This window comes from Rattus norvegicus, chromosome 20, assembly GCF_036323735.1.
Source record: "Rattus norvegicus strain BN/NHsdMcwi chromosome 20, GRCr8, whole genome shotgun sequence".
NCBI classification, from domain to species: domain Eukaryota; kingdom Metazoa; phylum Chordata; class Mammalia; order Rodentia; family Muridae; genus Rattus; species Rattus norvegicus.
Window position 1 is genome coordinate 13,244,191 of NC_086038.1, and position 22,373 is coordinate 13,266,563.

At 43.5% G+C, this 22,373-nt stretch overlaps 2 long non-coding RNA genes across 5 annotated transcripts; one reads left to right on the forward strand and one right to left on the reverse strand.

Annotated features, from left to right (window-relative positions):
• Positions 1-4,687: 4,687 nt before the first annotated feature.
• On the reverse strand, positions 4,688-13,962 carry LOC134483785 (uncharacterized). Of its 2 annotated transcripts, none has more exons than XR_010060780.1 (3): positions 13,821-13,962; positions 10,759-13,556; positions 4,688-6,539 (listed from the first exon to the last, which is right to left on the reverse strand). It is a non-coding gene; the product is annotated as an uncharacterized LOC134483785 (long non-coding RNA). The 2 variants fall into 2 exon arrangements; XR_010060781.1 differs by having other exon boundaries at positions 10,759-13,549; positions 13,821-13,957.
• Positions 13,369-21,797, forward strand: LOC120098899 (uncharacterized). Of its 3 annotated transcripts, none has more exons than XR_005497625.2 (4): positions 13,369-14,148; positions 16,655-16,908; positions 21,040-21,168; positions 21,317-21,797. It is a non-coding gene; the product is annotated as an uncharacterized LOC120098899 (long non-coding RNA). The 3 variants fall into 3 exon arrangements; XR_005497626.2 differs by lacking the exon at positions 13,369-14,148 and adding an exon at positions 14,849-15,087; XR_010060778.1 differs by lacking the exons at positions 13,369-14,148; positions 16,655-16,908 and adding an exon at positions 15,527-16,597.
• Positions 21,798-22,373: the final 576 nt, after the last annotated feature.

A 22,373-nucleotide genomic window follows, 5' to 3' on the forward strand; every position in this document is an offset into this window, starting at 1 on the left:
GTTTATTTCACTCACGGTTCCATAGAACAGTTCATCATCAAAAGCCATGAGGGTAGGAGCCTGGAGGCAGGAGCTGATGCAGAGGCCATGGAGGAGTGCTGCTTACTGGCTTGCTCCCTATGGCTTGCTCAGTCTGCTTTCTTACAGAAACCCACAGTGGGCTTGTCCCTCCCCTATCAACTATTAATTAAGAAAATATCCTAGAGGTTTCCCCATAACCCCTTCTTGTGGGGGCATTTTCTTGAGGTACCTTCCTCTCAGATGACTTTGTCTTGTGCCACATTTGACATAGTTAGGTATTATAATCTAGAGGCTGTTTAAAGTAGACGGTATAGCTTATCTGTAAATGCCACACTATGTTAAAGAAGGGACTCGCTCTTCCTGGATTTGGGATCCCTAGGGGTCCTAGAACCAACCTTACATGGATATCCACCTTTTAAACAATGTAACTTTAGAAGCCAGGAAGACACGTAACTGTACTCTTCCTTCCTTCCTCCCTTTCTTCCTTCCTCCCTCCGTCCCTCCCTCCCTCCGTACTTGGTTTCCTTCCTTCCGTCCCCTTTCCCTTTTAAAAACTGGACTGGACTCTCTGTATATACCAGGCTGACCCTAAATTCACAGGTTCACCTGCTTTTCTCTCCAAGTGTTGGGATTAAAGATGTTCTCTACTGCACTTGGAAAGCATACTCTTTTTTGAGATGAAATGCCCGTGTTTTGGGTGTCCTGGGTCTGTGTGTGTATGTGTGTGTGTGCACGCGTGCCTGCCTGCCTGCCTGCCCCACCATGGGACTTGAAATCACCTTTTCCTCTTGAAAAAGAAATTCATTTTTATTTTTAAAAAGTTTAAGTGTAGCTGTGTTTATGTGTTCATGAATATCACATGTGCGAAGGCACCCTCAGCGTATAGAAAAGGGTATCAGAACCCATGGATCTGGAGTCACAGGCCTTTCTGAGCTACCAAACATGGATGCTGAGACCCAGACTCCCGTCCTCTGGAAGAGCAGCGAATGTTAAAGCCTTGTCTGTCTTAAACTCCGACTTTGCCTCATTGTGAAACTTCTGCCTTGAAGCCGAGAATTCTGGTTTATCTTAGTAGCGGTTTCCAGTAAGGGCTCCACAGTCTGTCAAAGAAACAGATTGCTTACAAAGAAACAAAGTTATATATCTGTTCTTGACAACTACTTAGAAAGACAAAATAAGATTTGTAGTTGGAGAACAGATGACTGAAAAACAAAACCAACCCTCTCAAAAGTACAAGGTCGCTCAGGTCAAAGAAGGCTCAGTGTCCTTCATCGTCATCTATTTTTCTGTATAATCTGGACCAGTTTTTAATGGGTTTTCTTCCAGCCTCACCTGCAAAGCTAAAATCCATCCTGTTAAAGAGAGACACCCGTCTGCAGCAATGACAGACAATGACTGAACACCTGAGGACTCCATCTGATCTGCTTATTTCCTTTTGGAGTTGCCTGTCGTTTCTGTACTCACCCAAGAGGGTTACTTTGTAGTGAATGGTTAGAAACCTTTGTGTTCTGGATAGTGTAGAAACTTCATCCAGTCCCATAGATGATAACCTTTCTGATGCTTCTGAACCCTTTAATACAGGTCCTTATGTTGTGGTGATCCTCAACCTTAGAATTATTTCCATTGCTACTTCATAACTCTAACTTTGCTACCGTTATGAATCGGACTGTAAATATCTGATAGGCAGGATATCTGATATGGGATCCTTGTGAAAGGGACATTTGATCCCCCAAAGGGGTCAGGACCCACAGGTTGAGAACCACTGCCTACAGTCATGAAAAACCTCGAAGTACTCCACAGGATTCACCCTTAGGGAACCTGATTGCTAACTGGGAGGGGCTTAAGCACACACTCTTTCTTTTCTTTTTTTTTTTAATTTTCTTTTTTTCCGGAGCTGGGGATCGAACCCAGGGCCTTGCGCTTGCTAGGCAAGCGCTCTACCGCTGAGCTAAATCCCCAACCCCCACACACTCTTTCTAAACTGAGTGAAACCTGCAATGAATAGAAACATGAAAGGGAAACTTTAGAAAGATCAAAGGAGGCTTTCCCAGGTTGATAGGCATGGAAAACACTCTTTATCCTACTCAACGAAGGACTGTATCTGAATAGAAAACAGATTAAAGCTGATGGATAGAGGGGCTGGAGAGATGGCTCAGCGGTTAAGAGCACCCGACTGCTCTTCCAGAGGTCATGAGTTCAATTCCCAGCAACCACATGGTGGCTCACAACCATCTGTAAAGAGATCCGATGCCCTCTTCTGGTGTATCTGAAGACAGCTACAGTGTACTTATATATAATAAATGAATAAATTAAAAAAAAAAAAAAGCTGATGGATAGAGCAGTAGTGGTCCAGCCTTGTAACCCTTGCAAGTAGGAGACTGAGGTGAGCTGCTTGATACTTGGAGGCTAGCCTGGGTTACATCGATACATTCTTAAAAAGATAAGCAACCAAACGCAGGTTAGCAAGAGTAGTCCAGTAGAGAGTTCTTCCTTGTTCTGTCTGCTACTTTACTTTTATTGGTTTTTATTTTATGCATATGGGTACTTTGGCTGCATGGACGGCCATGCATTAAAAAAGTGGGTTTTATTCTACTGCTCTAATTGCCATTTCTGAGGTTTACTGCCTCTGTCAGCTAACCTAGGCTAACCTGGGCCTAGTCCTGGAAGTTTCTAGCCTCTGTACAGTCTTATCTAGGCCTAAAATGTTTACAGCCTTTGAGACATTGCTGAATAAGCTCACTTTTTCTTATTCTTTCTGAACTCTGGCTGGCTGGTTCAACTCAGCTGTTTTGGCTCAAACTCCTCTCCAAGCTGACTGACTTAATCTGCCTTCTCTCTGTTTCTCCTGAATTGCTCTGCTTGGCCCTAAACTAACTTTAGCAATCTGTTCTAATCTTCTGGCTCCTTCTCTGGCCCATTATCTCCTCTGCATCTAGCTTGTTCTCTCTCTGTAACCTGTCTCTGTATAACTGTCCCAGTAAAACTTCCTCCCTCCTTCCTTTCTCCGTAATGTTTTCTCAAGTACTTCCCTTCCCTCTCTCTTCTCATCAAATCTTTCTCTGATTCATCACTTTGTCTGCCACTCAATTAGACAAAACTTTCAAACATGGATGCTTCCTTCTACAAACTAACTTTACCTTCACTGTTTGGTGTTAAAGAGCACGTCTATATTCCAACCAGGGGGATTAAAGGTGTGCACTAAGGGCTAAGCCTCACCACAACTAAAAACAGGTTTTGGTTTTTTAGTAAGTGTCATAGTCTAAGGGGTTCACAGTGTGATCAAATGTCTTGCAACAATGTATCACACTCATGCAGTACTTTTAGAAGCCAGAAGACTGAGTCAGATCCCCTGGAACTGGAGTTAAAGGCAGTTGTCAGCTGCCCTGTGGCTGCTGGGAATTGAGTTCTGGTCCTCTGTAAGAACATCTCTCCTGTCCCTGTTGATTACTTCTTAAAAACAGAAACTTAAGCTTCTAATAAAGATGGTTCACTTTTCCCTGACCATCCCCTGATCTTCACCCTGACACCCTTCTCAATAGTCCTGGTTTTGATTTAGATTTTCCTTGTTCCAACCAGAATTTAGAAATGCAAATATAGGACTAAAGATTGCTTATGTTATGGAGGAAATGATTAGGTTGATGATTGGAAGTTTTTGAGAAACCAGTAGATGACAAATCTGAAAATTATTGTATGTATATGTGTTAAGTCAACATACATGCTCATAATTATAAGTCATTAATGTGGCTATGGAAGTTGTCTGAGAAATGAGTGAGAGATCTTGAATTTTGAAAGACACAAACCTAAATAGTTTACAAGGTTTACATGACTTGGTAAAAACATTAAGTAGAAACAACTTGTTTACATTGTTTCATTTGCTTGCTTTTAGAGGCAAGCTCACTGGAATTGATTTGGAACTTGCTATGCAGACCAGGTTGGCTTCAAACTGGCAATCCTCTGCCTCAGTCTCATTAGCGCTCTGTTAAGTCTACTCCAGGATGCCTGGAATTATATTAGTTTAATACAAAGCTGTAGGAGGTACAGAGGTCCTTGTGCTCACAGAGAAGCACCAGGGAAACCAGGAATGTTAAACACACAGGGTTGTCTCTTTGATAGTGAATTGTATAAATTTGGGGGTGGAAGTGGGTAATAGCCTGGTGACATTTGTGCTACTTGTATGATGGAGATCACACCAGACCCTCCCTAGTCCCTATCATGAGCTCTCTTTTTTCTCAGTTTATAGAGCCCATCTTTATGGAGAATGTCACATGCACTCCTGCCTTATCTCATATGGATTTTTTATTACCTGAGGGTCCTGGTAGTCAAATATACACGCCACAAAAAGTAGCTGTGTTTCTAGGTCAACAAAACTTTCATGCCCTTCATAATATACTCCTTGCTTAAACATTGTTCAACATCTACATGGTAGTAAAACCAAAAAGCTATCCCCCAAAAAGTAAACAAGAAAATACCTACAAATAAACTTAACCGAGAAGGTGAAATACCTCCTCATTGACACTTTCAAAGCAATGAAGAAAGAAATTTAAGAAGGTGCTGAAAGATAGAAGAGTATTGCTTGTGTATAGATTAGCAGAATCAATATTTTGAAATGGCTATGTCAGTGAAAGCAAATTACAGATTCATCATCATCGCTATCAAAATTCTCATGACCGAGCCAGTGAGATGGCTTAGAGGTAAAGGTATTTGCCACCAAGCCTGACAACTGGGGGGGGGGGGGTGGTGGTGGAAGGTGAGAACCAATTTCCACAAATTGTCTTCTGACAGCTTATTAATATGTTTTTTATTTGTTCTTATTTGTGTGTGCTTGTATGTTTGAGTACATACATGCATGCCACATCATACATGTAGAGGTCAGGTGGAGGACAATAAGTGTTGAACAGCTGACATCCATCTCTGGCTTCTATACCTTCATAGGTGTCACACATTTGCACACTTACACTACACAGTCGCACACACATTCCAGTGACATTTTTCAGAGAACTAGAACAAAATAAAAAACGGTTGAAAAAGTCATGTAGAAGCACAAAGCAATCCCAAGCAGAAAAAGCTGATATTAATACCTGATCTCAAATTATACTACCAAGCCATAGTGACCAGAAACCGAGTGTTATTAAAAGAATTCCACACAGCATAGATATTTAAAGTTTTACAGAGATGTCAAAAATATACAATGGTGGTAGACATCCTCTTCAAATAGTACTGGGAGAACTGAATGTCCATATGTACAGGAGTGAAAAAAAATTCCCTATTTCTCGTCCTACACAAAGTACCAAGCTTTATTGAAATGCCTGAAATCTTGAAAGTTCTAGAAGAAAGCACATGAAAAAACCTTCAAGATACAAGTATAGCCAAGAACTTACTGAAAACAATAAAACAACAACAACAACAATAAAAAACGCCTCCACTGCTTCAGAATTGACAAATGGAATCAGATGAAACTTAAAAGCTTCTGCACAGTAAAGAAAATAACCAGTGGAGGATGGAGACAACCTGCAGACAAAAGGAAATTTTTGTCAGTTATAAATCACATGGGAACCTGCTATCCCGCATACATAAGAAGTGCAGAGATTAAACATCAAAGCAAAATCGTCCATTCAATAAATGGGCAAATAAAATGAACGGGATGGTTTTCAAAAGAAGGAATACAAATGGAGAATAAACATGGAGAAAGCATTCTACATCCTCAGTGGTCAGGAAAATGGGAATTAAAACTGGTTTGAGCTTTCTTCTCACCCCAGGCAGAATGGCCATCATCAAGAAAACACAAATTCTTGGGGCTGGAGAGATGGCTCAGTGGTTAGAGCACTGACTGCTCTTCCAGAGGTCCTGAGTTCAATTCCCAGCAACCACGTGGTGGCTCATAACCATCTGTAATGGCATCTGATGCCCTCTTCTGGTGTGTCTGAAGACAGCGACAGTGGGCTCATATAAATATAATAAATACATCTTTAAAAAAAATGAAACAAGTTCCTCCTTGTAGGAGCCCCTCCTCTACTCCAACTCCATTCATTGAGGACTTCACCTCTTGGTGTGACCCAGGCTCCCCCTTAGCCCTTGCATCCCTTTCTCTTCAGACTTATTCTTTCTCCTACTGCTTCCTGGCTCTCCCTCTAGGTATGAATTCAGTCCTCCTACCTCTTTCCCACAGACCCTCCTTGACTATCTCCATTTCTACTGCCACCCACCCACCCACAGAAGCACTCTCTACCAGGGCCTCCACAGTCACCACACTTGCCTGTGATCCAGAGACGGCAACAGCGACCACAGAGTAGAACACTCACCCAACAAAGATGAGACCTGATGATGCCGAGAAATAGCTCAAACCTCATAACTACAGATGCCTAGATCCCTAGGCAAAAGCACAAACATGACCAGCCAAGCCATTATATATGCCTCCACCAGATGTCAGTAAGCCTATGGCAGCAGGCCCTAAGAAATGTATCACAGCTGAAGCAGGAGATGAGGACTTCAAAATAGCAATTACGAATATGTCGGAGGACCTGAAAGAGGAGCAGAATAAATCCCTTAATGAAATCTGTGAAGACACAGTTGGGTGAGGTAATGAAAACGATTCATAACACGAAAGCAGAATTTTTTTAAAAGATTTATTTATTTATTATTTTATGTATGTGAGTACACTGTCCTCAGACACACCAGAAGAGGGCATTGAATCCCATTACAGATGGCTGTGAGCCACCATGTGGTTGCTGGGATTTGAACTCAGGACCTCTGGAAGAGCAGGCAGTGCTCTAACCACTGAGCCATCTCTCCAGCCCACGAAAGCAGAATTTAACAAGTGGAATCACCAAAGAAAACACAAACTGAAATAAAACCGTTTTTGGTTTTATTTAGGATATCTAACGAAACCTCAGAGGTAAACTTCACTAGAGAGTACGAGACGTGGAAGAGAGAATCACAGAGTAGAAGAAATGGATATCTCAGCCAAAGAAAATGTTAAATCTGGGGTTGGGGATTTAGCCCAGTGGTTAGAGCGCTGGCCTAGGAAGCGCAAGGCCCTGGGTTCGGTCCCCAGCTCCGAAAAAAAGAACCAAAAAAAAAAAATGTTAAATCTAAAAAATCCCCAGGCACGAAAACATCCAGGAAATCTGGGACCAAACCTATGAATAGCGGGGATGGAAGGAGGAGAGGAAATACAGGTTAAAGGCACAGAAAATATTTTTAACCAAACCATAGGGGGAAAAGCATCAATCTATAGGAGGAGATGCTTATTGATGTGCAGGAAGGCATTGGAACACCAAGTAGGACTAGAAAAGAAATTCACCATGACACACAATAATCAAAACACTAAATGTGCAGAAGAAAGAATATTAATGGAAAAACAGCACAAAAACAATGCAAACCTGACTTTTCAGTGGAGGCTCTAAAACCAGAAAGGGTTCAACTGATGTTCTACAAACTCTTAAGAGACCACAGATGCCAGCGTGGGCTATGATAACCAGCAAAACTATCCATCCTAATTGACAGAGAAAGAAAAACATCCCTCGACAAAACCAAATTTAAGCAACATCTGTCTGCCAATCCCGCTCTACAGAAGGCATTCGAAGGAAAACTTGAGTGTGAAAAGGTTAACCAGCCCCAAGAAGACACAAGGAATTAATGATTTCAGACTAGTTAATCAAAAGAGGTACAAAACCCTACGCCATAACAAGACTATAACAGGAATCAATAAACACTGCTCATTTATGGCTCTCAATATTAATGGTCTCTATTCCCTAATAAAGAGACACAGACTAACAGATTGGATTAGAAAACAGGACCCATCTTCCTGCTGCATCCAAAATACACAGCTTACCATTAAGGACAGACATCAGTTTAGGGTAAAAAGGACAGAAAAAGGTATTCCTGCAAATGAACCCAACAAGCAAGCTGGTGTGGCCATTTTGACATCTGACCAAAACTAATCAAAAGAGATAGAGACGGCCACTACATACTCATGAAAGGAAAAAAAAAATCCATCAAGAGGACACTCCAATATTGAACAACAATGCACCAAACTCAAAGGCACCCAAGTTCATAAACACAGCCATAGCTAAATTCCCATGTTGACCCTCACACACTGACAGTGCGACCCTCACAGGTCATCCAACAAAAACAAGTGGAGAAATGCTGGAGTTAAGGATATCATAAATCAAATGGACCCTGTAGACATCTAAAGACCATTTTACCCAAACACCAAACTTCCTTCTCAGCATCTCATAGAACTTTCTTCAAAAGTATGACCACATACTGAGACACACAGTGACTCTCAACACACATAAGAGATTTTTTTTTTCTTTTTTCTTTTTTTCGGAGCTGGGGACCGAACCCAGGGTCTTGCGCTTGCTAGGCAAGTGCTCTACTGCTGAGCTAAGTCCCCAACCCCACATAAAAGATTTGAAATAGCGACCTGCACCCTCTGTGACCACCAGGAACTAAAGCTGGAGATCAACAACAGCAGATACAATATGAACTTAGGGAAACAGAATAACTCACATTGAAAAATGTGTCAAAGGACACATTGAGTTTAGTTAATTATGGTTAAAGTATTAAATAAGTTTTTAATTAATTTGTGTAAACACCACTGAGTAAACATTTAAAGGTGTTCTAGCTGGCCCATATTTTTCTCAATCAATTTGGATGTTGTCCAGATTTTGAATTCTAGAGATGGTACCTGGTATGTAGTATCACACATTATGTTGTGTGATGTGTGAACTATGAATTTTTCATTTTTAAATGCTCATTTTTAATTTGCATATCTCCTTTAGAAAAGTATCGCTGTGAGTTTAAAATGATAGTAGTTTAAGTGACACTTTAAAATCACACTTTATATTTACTCAGTGTTTGGTTTTTAAGAAACCTTAGAATGTTTTACATGGAAGTTGTAGATCAGCCCTGTCTTTTATTTCTCTCAGTTTATGTTTTATTTTCTCCTCTTGACATTGTATTTCTATGACAAAAAATACTTTTGATCTTAATAAACCTCAAATTGTCAGGGAAATTTTCCCACGATTGTATTTCAGTGTATTTACAACATTATTAATACAATCAAAAACAGCAAGAATTTCTCCTGTGGGGGGGGGGGAGAAAAATGTGTCAAGAGGGAAACAAAAAAGGACATTAAAATCCTTTTAGAATTGGATGAAAATGAAGACACATGAATCTATAGGAAGCAAGGGAGACAGGCCTGAGAGGCAAGTTCAGAGTACAAAGGCGTGCGTTAAAAAAGCTGGAGTGATCTCATACTAATAGCTTACTGATACACCGGAAAGCTCCAGAATAAGAAATGACACCCTATAGCAGTAGACACCAAGAAATAATCAAATCAGAGGATAGGATCAATGAAGTAGAAACAACTGATACAAAGAATCAATGAAGGAGCGTTTCCCTAAGAAAATCAGTAAGAGTGGCAAATCCTTCGTCATAGTCACTAAAAAGAGAAAGAATTGGAATAAGTAAGATTAGAAAAAGGGGGGTCTTATGAGTGACGCCAAGGACGTTCAGGGAATTGTGTTAGCATCAGAGAATCAATCATAAGTGTTAGCTTCAGAACCGTTCATGGACAGCCAGAAGCTGTTTACAGCCAGCTTCTGAACCCAGCGATGACATCATCCCTAGGCGCCGGACACACCCCACCCCCACCCCCGCGTCTGTTGCCATGGCATCCGTCGTACATCCTCCGCGCATGAGTTATCTGGGTTACCTGCATCACCTGCTTGTCACCTGCCTTACCTACATCACGGTCTGAATAAAAGACCATAGCTCTCTCTTTCTTCCTCACTTCCCCACTACCCCCTTCAGGGGCGCTTCTGTCAATAAAGACCTCTCCCCATGAGAACTGTGCAGGCTTGGCATGATCTGTCCAGGAGTACGCGGCCCCCATCTAACAATAACGACATACTTGAAAAGTCCGTACTCCAGCTAAGTGGAAAAACATCAAAGAAATGGATGAATTTCTTGATTTATATGACCCACCACATTTAAATGGAGATCAAATAAGCCATTCAAACACTCATAACACCTAGTGAAATAGAAACAGTAATTAAGTCTCCGAACCAACCAACCAAACAACCAACCATCAACCAACCAAACAAACAAAAAAACACGGGCCAGATGGAGTCATCCCGGAATTCTACCAGACCCTCAAAGAAGAATGAAAGCCAATACGCACAGGCGTGTCTAGTCATCCGGTCTTCGTTAATGCCACATGTAATCAAATTCACAACCAAGAATAGCCATCATGTGGGTAGACCCTACATTTAGCCCAGAGGGAACTAGACAGTTGGGCTTGTTTGAGGCTTAAAGCAACCAGCCTGGACATGACGATTGGAAACCTCTAAAGTTGAGATGTAATGAACCTCTTCCCCCCCCTTGAGTTGTTTTGTTATTGTTGTTTGGTTTGGTGGTTCTTCCTCCCCCCCCCCCCCCATAGGTATTTGTCAGTGGAACAGGAAGCTAACTCGAATGGGATTAGAAGCAGCTACGGACAGATCTTGGGTAACCGCGTACATTCGGAGAGCTGTATGAAAGCTAGTTCAGGAAGCCCCCACCCCCACCCCCTGCATGGAGACACTGGGAAAATCAGGCTCCAGACAAGGGGAAAAGAAAGAGGTCATGGCAGACAACAGTGAGAGGGTGTGAATTAGAGTATCTTGGAAGGAAGAGCTAAGCCGGAACCCCATGAGGGAAGGTGAGAAAGGGGAGGGGATTGGGCTCATCTACCTGGGTAAGCCTCCAGGACGGCCATTGGAATAGGTGGCAAATGGGGACAGTTGGGCCAGCCTGTGCTGCTCGACTTTCTTTCCCCATTCTTGCTGCTGCCCCTCCTTCTCCAAATACCAGTCCCTCCTGTTTTCACGACATCTATTCCATTACCCCGACCTTCCCTGCCTCAGTCTCCCTTAGCGAGGTATCACTCAGAGATACTGGAAAGAGCTAAGGAAAAGGAACTTGGCAAGCTTTCAAATCAGGACACCCATCGAAGGTTGTATAGGACCGGTGTCTGCCAGAGACAAACACGTTCGTCCATTTCCACAAGGTCGGGGTCTAGTGAGTAACAATCAATTCACAAAGTTTAGCAGTTTCCATGACGGCAACTTGTCATAATAACCTGTCTACTTTTCTCGGATCTCAGCAGAAGCAAATGCCAGTTCTTTATTCCGATCTTTATTCCAAATACTAACTCCCATAGCAGTAGCACACAATCTCTTCTCTATATGGGTATGTGTATATGATGTATATGTGTATGTTTATGTGAATATGACACATATATATATACACATATATATACCCATATATATATGGGTTACAGAATAAATACACACTAAAGAGGCTGTAACAGCTCCCAGTGGCTTCAGAAGTGGGCTGAGAAGGAGTCTGTACAGATAAGATAATAACCCAGCTCCAGGAGGGCACTGCTGGGGCAAGTCAAAGTCAGAGAACAAAGCTGCATAATTAAGCTGTGAGGGGGTGAAAGGTCAAACTGGGTCCAGAGCAGGAAATGAGTCAAGAGCAGGAAACAGCGGGGCAGGACCGGGTCCAGATGGTCCAACAGGTGGATGGGCAGGCTCTAACGACAGCAGGGGAACAAGTAGAGTCTGAGAGGAGGAGTCTTGGGCCCTTGCCTCAGACATGCAGGTATCAATGATAAGTTGGTTAAGTGGCTATCTCTTTAAGGGGGCCAGACAATAAACTTATATTTTCTCCTTGATCTGGTGTACCCATTAAATTCTTGGGTGTGGTTTCCTTCCCCAGTAAGATTTTCATGTGCCCCCTCCAATATTTAATTCCCCAATAAATTTTTTCTGTTTTAATTTTAATTTATTTAGTTTTAATGCCCCCAATAAACTTACCGGGTGGCTCCCTTTCTAGTCCCCCCAAACAGGTCATTTGTCGGTCTGCTGGATAGGGCTGCCTGACAGATGGGGTACACTTCCTTGGTCCATGCAAGGGCCACAGCCATCCTTCTTCCTCAACATGGAGTAAATAAAAAACTGCTTGTAAAATAAAATCTCCTAGAGCAATGGTTCTCAACCTTTCTAATGCTTTGACCTTTTAAAACTTCCTCCTGTTGTGGTGACCGCCCATTAAAACTAAATAAATTAAAATCAAAACAAAATGTTGATTGGGGAATTAAATATCGGAGGGGGGGCCCATACAAATATTTTGTTGTTCCTTCATAATTTTGTAATTTTGCTCCTGTTAGGAATCCTAATGTAAGTATCTGATATGCAGGATATCATTTGATATGCAACCCCCAAAGGGGGTTGAGAATCACCACCCACCATCTTGTAAAGAACAACACTATTTTGTACAATACGGTGTACACGTCAGAGTAAGGCGTGGCTTGGTCTTAGCATCCAAGCGAAGCCATTCACAATTTCAGACCAATCACCCCATGACCAGTTTCTTTGGCAAAGTAGTCAGGTTTATCCTACCTAAGTCGTGTCTGCTTTTCTCTGGTACATTGAGGAAAGAATTGGGCCCATATATAGCATTTAGCGAGATTTTTATGTCTCGCTAGAAACCATCTGGACAGTCTCCTGATTGTACCAAACAGCTACGGAACAGACTACCCCTTTGCCCGTGACCTTTAAAGATTAAGGAGGGAAAAAAAAAAAAACTTGCGAAAGGGTAATGAGGCTGAATGGGAATGGCCTGGTTTTTTCTGTCTTTGAGGAGAAGCAGGTTTTTGTAGGATATGCATCCGAGGATATCCCAGGTTTCTAATAGCCGTTCCCTCTGAAATGTGCATCCCAGAACATGTGCTCTGACCACTCCTGTAGCAACAATCGTAGATGCCTCAAATGAAAATTTTCTCTTCAGGGCGTTAACTGGACCAAGAATTCTATCCGGCGTTCTATTTCCTTGCTACTTGAGCATAAACCCCACTCACACCGCATTTGAATGGTACTTCCCCGAACCGAAGAAAATAACCCTGTATTAATTGACAATAGACGGTCAGTCATTTTCAGCTTGGAAAGGAGAACCACTGAAGGAGAGGCTTCGTGACCAAACCAGAATGTCTCAGATGCATTTGAATTTTTCTTTTTTTTTTTTTTATTAACTTGAGTATTTCTTATATACATTTCGAATGTTATTCCCTTTCCCGGTATCCGGGCAAACATCCCCCTCCCCCCTCCCCTTCCTTATGGGTGTTCCCCTCCCAACCCTCCCCCCATTGCCGCCCTCCCCCCACCAGTCTAGTTCACTGGGGGTTCAGTCTTAGCAGGACCCAGGGCTTCTCCTTCCACTGGTGCTCTTACTAGGATATGCATTTGAATTTTTCTATGGCCTGCTATGATGGGATCTTAGTTTGGATTTCTACTCCTGTGAAGAGACATCATCACCATTCTTACAAAGGAAAACATTTAATTAGGGAGGGCTTACAGTTCCGAGGTTTAGTCCATTATCGTCGTAATGGGAAGCATGGTGCCATGCAGGCACACATGGTGCTGCAGAGGTAGCTGAGAGGTCGACATTTAATTCAGGACGCTGGGCCTGACTTGAGCATCTGAAACCTCGAAGCACATCCCTAATGATACCCTTCCTCCAACAAAGCCACGCCCACCTCAAAAGACCACACCTACTCCAACAAGGCCACGCCTCCTAATAGTGCCATTCCCCACCGGCCTATAAGGACCATTTTCATTCAAACCACCCCAGATTGTCATAATGATGGTCAACTTAACGGGATCTAGGATCACCTTGGAGACGCGCCTGTGGGCACGCCTGTAAGGGGTTATCTAGATTAGGTTCATTTGGGGTGGAGGGAGGAGGCTCACCCTAAAAGGAAGACCAAATGATTTCCAGGGCGGGGGTGCGGGCTGCACAAAAGGGAGGAAGACAGCTGAGCGTGAACACCCCTCTCTTTCTGTGGGAGCAACGTGGTCAGCTCTGCCTCATGCTTCTACAGCGAGCTTTGACAGAAAGGAGCCTACCTCACTTCCCTACTTTTGGCTGTCAGAATACTGAAACAATGGATCCGTGAAGGTTCGATGCTCCTGAGAACCTCTCAAACCAGTTTGGGTCCCCGCCCATGAAATGCTGCCACCCACATTCCTGATAGGCCTTTGCACCGCTACCAACGGGATTTAAAAAGACCCCTCACAGGTGACGCCGACGGACCAACCCAAAGGAGAAAAGTCTTCACTAAGATTCTTTTCCCTGATGGTTCTAGCGTATGTCAAGTTAACCAACCAACCATCATGTGCTCTTTACATATCCCAACGGCCCCTGTCTTTGCCCAGACTCTCTCCTGTAGTGTTTGGACCAGTTCACACAGTTTTCCTCCTTGCTTTAACTGGCTCGCGACCTCGGTTCCTGACCGATCCATCCGTTAAGCAGGAGATGGCGTCAGGCTCTCCCATTTGGCTCGCCTTATGCTGTGGTATTCATCAGATTCCCAAGCTTAACACAGACATCGGCTGGAAGCGAAACGACAGGAGTCACAATTTAGGGCGATCCAATTTCTACGCGACTGTGCCTGTCCCTGTTCCTGGCTTGTCTCAAACCCATATTCCTCGCATTAGAATGAAAGTTATTTCTCCTTGAGACGACTTAGTTCATTACTATTGTTACTATCGTCCTTATGTGGGCTTCTTAGGGACCCCACGCTTGTCAAATTAGGTCTGGTGGCATGAGCTTTCCAAATGTCTGCCTTTGTTCACCCAAATAATAGATATTTGAACCTGAGTCCAGTGTCTTCTCTATAGTACAGCCCCGCCCCCCGTCCCCCCCCCCCCCCCCCCGCTCTGCACACCGCCCCCAATCCTTCAGGTTTCTTTTTCAAGTTCTGTGTTACCTTAGCACTATGCACAGTGAATAGCTGTGCTAGAATTGTTTCACTTCCGCAAGGTTCTTCGCCGTATCTGTACACTTGATATCTGGTGCAGAAGGGGTCTGGGTCCTTGAGTAGCTCCAATGACAGTGGATATTGGGGGGGGGGGGAGTCCACACCCTTGTGCTGTTTCATATGACGAACTCTTTACTCAGAAGTAACCGTGGATCATCTCTCTCTGACTGGCCTCCTGGCTCACGTTTCCTTAGATTGTGAGTTTGGAAGGCTCCTTAACCACGATGCTTATAGAGAATTTACATCTGACCTTTTTTTTTTTTTTTAAACCCATCTTGCTATAGGTAACACAGCTATTCTGCTTGTGGTTTGAGAACTGATAATCTAAAATATCTGTTTGCATTTTGAGAAGCAGTCGAAGAGAAAGAACAATGGACTGGGTCCATGGATGGGTTTTAACCAGGGTTTTGCTAATTAGATCCAACTTCGTGTGTGTGTGTGTGTGTGTGTGTGTGTGTGTGTGTGTGTGTGTGTGATTTGGTATCTCATGAATTCTGTTTTTTTTTTCTTTTCTTTTATTGGATATTTTCTTTATTTACATTTCAAATGTTATCCCCTTTCCTGGTTTTCCCTCCGGAAATTCCTATCCGATCTCCACCCCCCCTGGTTCTATGAGGGTGCTCCCTCTCCCTCCCACCCACCCACTCCTTCCCACTTCTCTGCCCTGGCATTTCCCTACATTGGGGCATCGAGCCTTCACAGGACCAAGGACCTCTCTTCCCACTGATGTCTGACAAGGCCATCCTCTGCTACATATGGGGCTGGAGCCATGGTTCTCTCCATGTGTACTCTTTGGATGGTGGTTTAGTCCCTGGGAGTTCTTGTGGGGGTGGGGGAGAGCCTGGTTGATTGATATTGTTGTTCTTCCTATGGGGTTGCAAACCCCTTCAGCTCCTTCAGTTCTTTCTCTAACTCCTCCATTGGGGACCCCATTCTCAGTCCAGTGGTTGGCTGTGAGCATCCACCTCTGTATTTGTCAGGCTCTGGCAGAGCCTCTCAGGAGACAGCTATATCAGGCTCCTGTCAGCATGTACTTCTTGGTGTCTGCAATAGTGTCTGGGTTTGGTTACTGTATATGGGATGGACCCCCAGGAGGGGCAGTCTCTGGATGGCCTTTCCTTCAGTCTCCATACTTTGTCTCCATATTTCCTCCCATGAGTATTTTGTTCCCCTTTCTAAGAAGGAATGAAGCATCCATGTTTTGGTCTTCCTTCTTCTTGAGCTTCATGTGGTCTGTGAATTGTATCTTGGATATTCCAAGCTTTGGGGCTAATATCCACTTACCAGTGAGTGCATACCGTGTGTGGCGAATTCTAAGTTTAAAGCATTAGCATAATCATAGCAACATCTATGATGTTGAGATTAGGGGAATTGGCAAGAGCAACATTTTACCAACAGCTAAGAGGAGAACTTTGGATACTAGTAGCTCAGGTCAAGAACTGAATCTTATTTTATTGGGAAAAAAATGAGTAGAAGGGCCACACTGTATCCGAGGGGCTGGCCCCCTGAAACCCCTTCTTGCTCTGTAACTGTGGACAAGTCATTATGATTCTTTATCTTTGTTTCTTCTTAGAAAAAAAATAGGAAAACTTCCTTTGGTTTGAAAGGACCACACACGCTGTGTTTATCGGTATTCCATAATCCACGCAGTGTAATATCTACCTTTTTAATCGATAAAAAAGGTATCTGGATGGAATTTGCCCACAGGTACTTATAATCATATTGCCTTTGACATAACACCTATTTGTGCTTAATTTTTCCTAGGGGTGATAATGGCCTTGAACCAAATAATTTGTAATCTTTACGCCAAGTCTTCCAGTGACAAAACAAGTTACTTGACAGAGGGATCGTTTTGAAGAAGGCTACAGTCTGAGGCCTGTATAAAATAACTCAAAGCTTGAGTAGCCCAAGCCGAGTCATCGTTCAATTGTCTATAATGTAGCCTAGGCTTGTGTCTCATCAGGGATCCAAACCGCTATGCTGAACATTCAAATCTCCAATTCAAGAATATCAATATGGTAAATAAGCTAGCCCATCCACCCCTTCCCCAAACTGTTGCATAAATATGTAACTGGTTTCATACTATTACATATGGGCTGGCGAGATGGCTCTGTGGTTAAGAGCACTGACTGCTCTTCCAGAGTTTGAGTTCAAGTCTCAGCAACCTGAGGGTGGCTCACTGCTGTCTGAAATGGGATCTGATGCCCCCTTCTGGTGTGTCTGAAGACAGCTACAGTGTACTCATATATATAAAATAAATAAATCTTTATAAAAAATACTACTATATATAACACCTAGGGAAATCCACTTAGATATAAGCTTAAAAGGAGTGGAGACTATGACTGCTAAAAAAAAAAAAAAACATCGCATAGTCTTAGATTGTCTTATAGCATCTAGAACACAAAAAGAGGTGAGTGTCTTATTCTGTTCTATGCTGACAGAACACGCGTCTATCTCTAGGTAAGATATATTGCATATATATTGTCTTACAAGATGGGAAGGAGAGCAAGAAGCTGTTGGTGGGGATATCTGATATCAAGGGTTGGGAACGAGGGGGACACTTTTATAGCAAAACAAAGCAAATGAACTGGGAAAGGGTCGTACCACTGACCCTGATTTCTTTTTTCTTTTTTCTTTTTTTTTGGTTCTTTTTTTCAGAGCTGGGGACCGAACCCAGGGCCTTGCGCTTCCTAGGCAAGCGCTCTACCACTGAGCTAAATCCCCAACCCCTTGACCCTGATTTCTAAAGAAGGGCTCATATACTAAAGATTTCAATTCATTACACTACCTGAAGGATAGGAATTAAGTCAATGGATAGAAACTTAGGGCAGTTATTTACAACAGACTGAGTCAAAAGATGAGCTAAGGCTGGACAGTGGTAGCATATGCCCTTAACCCAGCAGAGGCAGAGGCAGGCAGATCTATGTGAGTTTGAGACCGGTTGTGGTCTACGTAGCGAGTACCAGGACAGTCAAGGCTATGGAGAAACTCTGTCTTGGGGGATGGTGAGGGGCAGTGAGTTAGGGTGCTAGCAGGAATGATGGCTTCCTCAATCCTTCATTATGTGCAGGAGCAGTCCCAATGGCCACTTGGTGGGAGTATTGTAGAAGAAAGGCAATTATGAGATACATCCTTGGCCTGGAAAAGCCATGATTTATGTGTAGTACTGCGTGCAACCCAAACTAACAAACAAACAAACACACAAATATCCCTGGTGGAGAATCTACTTCACATAGCTGCAGATAGCTCGCAAGACAATAAGAGGTAGAAGGCCCCTGGGTTCAGTCCCCAGCTCCGAAAAAAAGAACCAAAAAAAAAAAAAAAAAAAAAAGAGGTAGAAGGCAGCTGGTATCTAAGGCGCAGAAGTCAAGAAACGTGGATGGTCGAGTGGTTAGAAGATATTAAGAGACAAACAGACTTATGCTCTGTACTCACCGTCCCCAGAAACCAACACCCTGTCATGCTCTATGCTGAAGTATTGTATGCCAGATTATTTTAACGGCTAACCAGACTCGATGCCCTAATACCAGCCCCACTACTGACAAATTCAGCCCAACCTACAGCAAGAGACTCCTCTTGCCCCCTTAGCTCCTAGTCTTAGATCTCAATGTTGCTGCCATCCCTGCCTTAAATATGAGTCGTTTATATTTGAAACATCCGACCTCCCTCTATACTCGCTCACTTTGGTTTGTCTCATTTCCATATACCCGGTTCTCTCTCTGCTAGTGAACAGCCTCCTTTGAAACTTACAATTGGCACAGAGTGGAGCCCAGATGTTGGGTGTCACTCTGGTCATTGGCCCTGTTATCTCTTGACAGAGTTTATAGCTCAGACTACTTCCTAGGAGCCACTGTTAAATCCCAGGGCCCTTGATCCTCCCCTTCAGGTCTGTGTGAGTACTACAGCACCAAGCTTCAATTCTCCCTACGGATTGGTCATCACCAGAGCCTCTTCTGGTGATTGTGGCAGCAATGCGAGATTCAGGATTGATCCCAGGGCTTTACGTATTCTAGAGTATCAACAACCCCCAGCCCAAGAGTCTCTTAATAATTCCAAGTTCCTCTGATTTAAGGGGGTTGTAGCTTTTGGCCTGTGTCCCAAGCCATGCTCTCTTCCAAAATCGGCCTCCACAGTCACTAGCCAAAAAGAATCCATCCAGCTGTAGATGGTACCATACATGCACCTGCTGGACTCTATCTTTGTTAATTATGCCCTGTAGCTGCATAGATTCGGTGACATTAGTTTCCATCAGCCTGTAGCAAGCTGTTCCGTTTGTCTCACAAGGGTCTTAAAACCATCCAGAAACTTGTTCAATTTCTTGGTTACGTTTATAGACACACGCTTCGTGAATCAGGCACCCAGCCCAAATACCAACACCATATATGACGCTTGTTCCCTTAATTATGATAATAATTTCTACTTCTTGAGCTCCTCCTATGTGCCAGGAGCAGCAAAAGAACTAGAGTGTCAGACTTAAAGAGGACTAGAGGTTGTCACCTCGGTCTACAGCTGACAGACCTCATAAGGCCATGAGAATTATAGACACAGCACATGGTTAATGTTTGTCAATGATATCAGTGTTCATGGTGCTATGAAATAGCATTACCAAACGTGTCATAAAAGTCCAGGTGTAGGAGAACAGTTGCAAGCCAGAAGGGTATTTAGTAAACATAGGAAGGCTGGTCCAAGAAGGGAAGGCAAGGCTGAAGCAGAAGGCACCCACTCCATCTCCAGCACAAGCAGACAGAGTGTCCTGGGGACTAGTGTACAAGAAGCAGACCCACACTACTCTAGAGATTTCAATACTGTAGTCCTCAGAGAAGATGCATTAATTCGTAAACATAAAAAAATAAGTAAGACCCCCACGTCTGAGTTATCCAATCAATGGGAGGAATATTGCAGTGTCTAGTCCAGGAAGGGAGGGAGGGAGGGAGGAAGGGAGGGAGGGGGTAGGGAAGGAGAGAGAGAAAAAGAAAAGAGCTTACAAAGTGAAAGATGATTCTTCCTTGTAAGTGTGCATTGATTGAAGTACTTGGCAGGACTAAGCAGAACTCCCTTTTTCGTAACTCGAGTCTGTTGGCTTCCGACTCTGCCAATCCAGTGTAAGAGTCAGCTACAGGTAAATGTGCGGGGCGTTCAGGTGGTGGCCAAGTAGAATTCAAGGGGAGAAAAAGTAAAACCTACTGTGTTCAGGTATCAGTGAGTGAACAAAGTCCCTGGTGGCAGATATGCAAAAGCCTTCATTCCCCAGACTTTGTATGAGGGGAAGAAGATGTCATTGATTTTTTGACCCAAACTATAACATACTTGTCTCACTGAGAGTTTCTATTGCTGTGAACAGACACCGTGACCAAGGCAACTCTTACAAAGGACAGCATTTAATTGGGGCTGGCTTACAGGTTCAGAGGTTCAGTCCATTATCATCAAGGTGGGAGGGGAGCATGGCAGCATCCAGGCAGATGTGGGGCTGAAGATGGAGGTTCTACATCTTGATATGAAGGCAGTAAGGAGAAGACTGTCGCCCACATGGCTAGGAGGAGATTCTCAAAGCCCACCCTCACAGTGACACACTTCCTCCAGGCCTACAGGTCAATCTGATGGGGGCAATTTCTCAATTGTTTCTTTTTCCCACGAGACTCTATTTTGGGTCGAGCTGATAAAATCCAATCAGCACAGTATTATACTATTATCAGAGGGAGTCAAACCTGATGATCCCCAAACACTTTTATTTCTGATTTTCTATTTCTATAAAGCAGGCTTGACTTCTCAAAATCTACGACAAATGTTCATGCCTGGATTCATTTCCCTGTATTAATGAAGGCGAAAATCATGGGGGGAAAAATGAGACCAAATATCGAAGTTATGGGGGTAGGGGGAGGGTCAAGAAATGGCTCAGTGGTTAAGAGTACTTGCTACTCTTCCTGGAGACCTAGGTTTGATTCCCAGCACTGGCACGATGCTTTACAACCAGATAGGGATCCAGTGAGCTTGTCTGGCCTTCAGGATTACCAGGTACACACATGATGCAGCTATTCACACACTATACCTACACCCATACAACAGTTTTTTCATAAGTTATATGCATAAAGTAAAGGGTTTTTAGCTAATCACTTTTCCAGACATTAAAAATAGATTTTTTATTCTATCAGAATGGGTCTCCTGTAGTGCAAATTGAACCTCAACTAAGGCTGGCCTCGAACTCTTGATCCTCCTGCTTCTACCACCATGGATGCCTGAAAACATCTGTCCCACTGTGCCTGGCTTAAAGTCGTGAGTTTGTAAGTTCCAACTTACTTATGTATTAGTTTTACAGTTAGGCAAATTTCGTAACTTGTGGAATCCCCTTTAGATGTATTCGTTCACCTGGTTTTGAGTTTTGTTGTCGTTTTGTTAATTAATTAATTAATTGGTTTCTTTACATCTCAGTTGGAGAGTTCCCTCTGTCATCGTTTGATCTTCCATTGCTCCGAAGAGACACCATGACCAAGGCAACTCTTAGAAAGGACCCCGTCTAATTGGAGCTGTCTTATTGGCTCAGAGGTTCAGTCCAATATCATCAAAAGCAGAAGCATGGCAGCATCCAGGCAGACATGGTGCTAGGGTTGCTGAGAGTTCTACATCTCGTTCCAGAGGCAAACAGAAGACTGACTTCCAGGCAGCTCGGAGGAGGGTCTCAAAGCCCACCCCCACAGTGACACACTTCCTCCAACAGGGCCACAACTCCTAATAGCGCCACTTCCTGGGCTAAACCACCATGCCCTCCCTCCCCTCCTCCCGGTCCCTCCTCCTTCACACCTCCTCCTCTGTTTTTTTGTTTGTTATGGTTCAGAGGCCCCCTGAGTAGCCAGGACTGCAGGCCGGTTCAGCATGATTACCTGCTGTCTTTTTAATATAAGATGATTGTACTTATTTGCACGTCTACTTCATGGGTTACAAGGTCTGTAGCCCAGACTTGCCTAAAATTAGCAATGTTCCTCTATGTTCCATCATACCAAGCCTCTTGAGTTCACATGTGTGCGGTGGTATTGGATGTTCACTGTACATGGTACTGGGCTACATAAGCACATTTTCATACTAATAAATACTGTGCTTTGAGTATATTCCCCACTCCGTTCCACTCCCATCTCCCCCCCTTCCACCCCTCCCCAATTCCTGTTAGTTTCATTTGTCCCTATCAACGACTTTCTTCTGGTAGTATTCATGACCTGTCCTACAAGATGGGACTGATGCCTACTATTGTGAACTGGGCCAAGAACCCAAGGCTGGGCAGGTCATAAGCCCCTCCACTGTTATTTCCCCAAGGGGGCATAGTATTAAACGGCCTCTTCAACGCTTACCTTTATGCCCATAGATTAATGTAGCTCCCCGCCCTCATCAGAGCGGACTGGGTTTGCCATAGATGAGGATGACGACTGAGACTCACAATTGGTCAAAGTGTAGAGAGAAAAAGAATCCAGGCCCCACAGAGGAGAGAAAAGTGTGC